This window comes from Schistocerca americana, chromosome 7 (genome assembly GCF_021461395.2).
Source record: "Schistocerca americana isolate TAMUIC-IGC-003095 chromosome 7, iqSchAmer2.1, whole genome shotgun sequence".
Taxonomy (NCBI): Eukaryota; Metazoa; Arthropoda; class Insecta; order Orthoptera; family Acrididae; genus Schistocerca; species Schistocerca americana.
The window spans coordinates 228,847,723-228,852,618 of NC_060125.1; positions in this window are offsets into that span (position 1 = coordinate 228,847,723).

Below are 4,896 nucleotides of genomic sequence, written 5' to 3' on the forward strand. Positions count from 1 at the left end.
CTGATATTGTCTCTCTTACTTTAAATGAGACCACATGCCCAATTTGTTTCCTTCTTTAGCCCTGTGACGACGACACGAATCAGCGATTTATGTGTATACTTCAGGACAAAACATGAACGTGAAAGAACAGTATATCTGAGATCACAGAAAACATGCAATCTGATAATTAATAAATCACACGTTTAGCGAAGCTATATTTTAGCTAGCGAACACGGCAGTGCTTTGCACTCGCTAAATATGTACAGGAAGTGGATATAAGTCGTAATCTCCTTCTTCCCCTCTCTTTGTCCATCTCCTCCTCCTCCTTTTCTTCGTTTACCTCCTCCCCCCACTCTCCATCTCCTACTCCCCCTTCTCTTCATTTACCTCCTCTTCTCCCCTCCACTCGCCACCCAACTCCTCCTCCACTCTCTCTCTCTCTCTCTCTCTCTCTATCTATCTATCTATCTATCCATCTCCTCCTTCCTTCTTTTCATGTGTATTTACTAACCCCCTCTCTGTCCATCTTCCGTTCTCCCTCTCTCTGAGCTTGAACCTTGTTTATTGTTATTGCCAACGAAATCCTGATTGGGAACTGAAGTCGCTTAAAATGAAGGAGCAAATCGGTTGGTATCATTGGTATGGGGCAGTGGGTCCTAACCTGGGGGGTAATTACCCCCTGAGGGGTAAAACGAAATTTTCTGAGGGGTAAAAAATAAATGATTAGATTCTTCTTTAGTCAAGAAACTAATTTATTTTCAAAACGTCATTACTATTATCACAATTTAATAAGACTCTAATATTGATTATATAAGTTATCAATAATTACTTTTTCTCAATTAGTTGGATTACTGCGGTGGAGGTTACAGACTCCTCACATAGTGCACCCACTACACACATATGTTGTGCTTTGTCCCGCACATCACTGATGATAAAAGTGAGATACATACCTGAGAAATGCTAAATATTCAATAAAATTTCTTCTCCAAGCTGTAGGCAGTACCTGCAGTAGTCTAGAAATTGCTTCCTTACTTGCTCCGAAACAGATAAATGAATTAATTGACAGCACGATACAGCAGTAACTACATAAGAGCTACTATAGTGCTGTACACAGTTTTATTACTTTTACTATTATTATTATTATTATTATTATTGCTATTATTATTCGAGTGATTAGACAGAAAATTAGACAGAGAAGTCGTCCAATTTCTGCCAGTTCAGAAGTAAGGAGTGCAGCTACGATTTACGAACAGTAGATACAGTGCACTCATCTGAACTTTTAATTTTAAATCAGGTTGCAGTGTGAAGGTCAAGCAAGTGCCGCAATGGAGCAGAGTAATGCAGGGGAAGCATTTTTGTAACAAGAGTGCACCCTCACTGTGCACAGTTAGCTCTCTTTTCTGGGGAGGAGGAGCTGTGGGTAGCATTTGCGCTGCACCACGAATTCCTTCGACATTCATCCTAACACACACACACACACACACACACACAAACAAACAAACTAAATATCATTCATCTTTCATCATTTTAAAAATAAGTGTTCCAAGAAAAGTCTTCCATTCTACAGTTTAGGTAGATGCTGAAGTTGGTGGTAATGTGAGGGTGAGTGGCAGGGCAACAGATGGCAGCAGAGGGTACTAGGTCTGATTGCCCATGGGGACTTTGGCTAACAAAGGTTGGAAACCACTGGTGTAGAGGATATTCGAGAGACCTCTGCAGCTGCTGATTTGTGAGCCTAGTAGCTTCAATAACAGTATTTCGAATAGTTCTAATATGCAAACCAATAGGATTACAAAGTTTCGAACTATTCAGATTCCGTAGTAGTATTCTGATCATGAGCTGATAATCCACAAAAACAAGTTTCATGTTTTCTATTAAAAACTACTCTGCGAAGATAACAATACAGCAAATTTGAAACAAACCGGTCAACAACTTTTCTATACCTTTAGTAACAACGATCAATAAGGACTTGTTTTTACGTAGTAGTATAGGTGCTGAAAGCAAGGGGAAACTACAGCCGTAATTTTTCCCGAGGACATGCAGCTTTACTGTATGATTAAATGATGATGGCGTCCTCTTGGGTAAAATATTCCGGAAGTAAAATAGTCCCCCATTCGGATCTCCGGGCGGGGACTACTCAAGAGGACGTCGTTATCAGGAGAAAGAAATCTGGCGTTCTACGGATCGGAGCGTGGAATGTCAGATCCCTTAACCGGACAGGTAGGTTAGAATATTTAAAAATGGAAATGGATAGGTTAAAGTTAGATATAGTGGGAAATAGTGAAGTTCGGTGGCAGGAGGAACAAGACTTTTGGTCAGGTGAATACAGGGTTATAAATTCAAAATCATATAGGGGTAATGCAGGAGTAGGTTTAATACTGATTAATAAAATAGCAGTGTGGGTAAGCTACTACAAACAGCATAGTGAACGCATTATTGTGGCCAAGATAGACACGAAACCCACGCCTACTACAGTAGTAAAAGTTTATATCCCCACTAGCTCTGCAGATGATGAAGAAATTGATTAAATGTATGATGAGATAAAAGAAATTATTCAGATAGCGAAGGGTTACGAAAATTTAATACTCATGGGTGACTGGACTTCAACAGTAGGAAAAGGAAGAGAAGGAAACGTAGTAGGTGAATATGGATTGGAGCTAAGAAATGAAAGAGGAAGCCATCTGGTACAATTTTGCACAAAGCATAACTTAATCATAGCTAACAGTTGGTTCAAGAATCATGAAAGAAGGTTGTACACATCGGATAACCCTGAAGATGCTAAAAGGTTTCAGATAGATTATGTAATGGTAAGACAGAGATTTAGGAACCAGGTTTTAAATTGTAAGACATTTTCAGCGGCAGATGTGGACTCTGACTACAATCTATTGGTTATGAACTGAATCATAGCTAACAGTTGGTTCAAGAATCATGAAAGAAGGTTGTACACATCGAATAACCCTGAAGATACTAAAAGGTTTCAGATAGATTATATAATGGTAAGACAGAGATTTAGGAACCAGGTTTTAAATTGTAAGACATTTCCAGCGGCAGATGTGGACTCTGACTACAATCTATTGGTTATGAACTGTAGATTAAAACTGAAGAAACTGCAAAAATGTGGGAATTTAAGGAGATGGGACCTGGATAAACTGAAAGAACCAGAGGCTGTGGAGAGTTTCAGGGAGTGCATAGGCAACAATTGACAGGAATGGGGGAAAGCAATACAGTAGAAGATTGGGTAGCTTTGAGGGATGAAATAGTGAAGGCAGCAGAGGATCAAATAAGTAAAAAGACGAGCGTTAGTAGAAACCCTTGGGTAACGGAAGAAATATTGAATTTAATTGATGAAAGGAGAAAATATAAAAAATGCAGTAAATGAAGCAGGCAAAAAGGAATACAAACGTCTCAGAAATGACATCGACAGGAAGTGCAAAATGGCTAAGCAGGGATGGCTTGAGGATGTTTGTAAGGATGTAGAAGCTTATCTCACTAGGGGTAAGAAAGACACTGCCTGCAGGAAAATTAAAGAGACTTTTGGAGAAAGGAGAACCACTTGCATGAATATCAAGAGCTTTGATGGAAACCCAGTTCTAAGCAAAGTAGGGAAAGCAGAAAGGTGGAAGGAATATATAGAGAGTCTACACAAGGGCGATGTACTTAAGGACAATATTATGGAAATGGAAGAGGATGTAGATGAAGATGAAATGGGAGATACGATACTACGTGAAGAGTTTGACAGAGCACTGAAAGACCTGACTCGAAACAAGGCCCCCGGAGTGGACAACATTCCATTAGAACTACGGACAGCCTTGGGAGAGCCAGTCCTGACAAAACTCTACCATCTGGTGAGCAAGATGTATGAGACAGGCGAAATTCAAGAAGAATATAATAATTCCAATCCCAAAGAAAGCAGATGTCGACAGATGTGAAAATTACCGAACTATCAGTTTAATAAGTCACAGCTGCAAAATACTAACGCGAATTCTTTACAGACGAATGGAAAAACTGATAGAAGCCGACCTCGGGGAAGATCAGTTTGGATTCCGTAGAAATGTTGAAAGACGTGAGGCAATACTGACCCTACGACTTATCTTAGAAGAAAGATTAAAGAAAGGCAAACCTACGTTTCTAGAATTTGTAGACTTAGAGAAAGCTTTTGACAATGTTGACTGGAATACTCCCTTTCAAATTCTGAAGGTGGCAGGGGTTAAATACAGGGAGCGAAAGGCTATTTACAATTTGTACAGAAACCAGATGACAGTTATAAGAGTCAAGGGGTATAAAAGGGAAGCAGTGGTTGGGAAGGGAGTGAGACAGGGTTGTAGCCTCTCCCCAATGTTATTCAATCTGTATATTGAGCAAGCAATAAAGGAAACAAAAGAAAAGTTCGGAGTAGGTATTAAAATCCATGGAGAAAGAATAAAAACTTTGAGGTTCGCCGATGACATTGTAATTCTGTCAGAGACAGCAAAGGACTTGGAAGAGCAGTTGAACGGAATGGGCAGTGTCTTGAAACGAGGGTATAAGATGAACATCAACAAAAGCAAAACGAGGATAATGGAATGTAGTCGAATTAAGTCGGGTGATGCTGAGTGAATTAGATTAGGAAATGTGATACTTAAAGTAGTAAAGTAGTTTTGCTATTTGGGGAGCAAAATAACTGATGATGGTCGAAGTAGAGAGGATATAAAATGTAGACTGGCAATGGCAAGGAAAGTGTTTCTGAAGGAGAATAATTTGTTAACATCGCGTATAGATTTAAGTGTCAGAAAGTCGTTTCTGAAAGTATTTGTATGGAGTGTAGCCATGTATGGAAGTGAAACGTGGACGATAAATAGTTTAGACAAGACGAAATAGAAGCTTTCGAAATGTGGTGCTACAGAAGAATACTGAAGATTAGATGGGTAGATCACATAA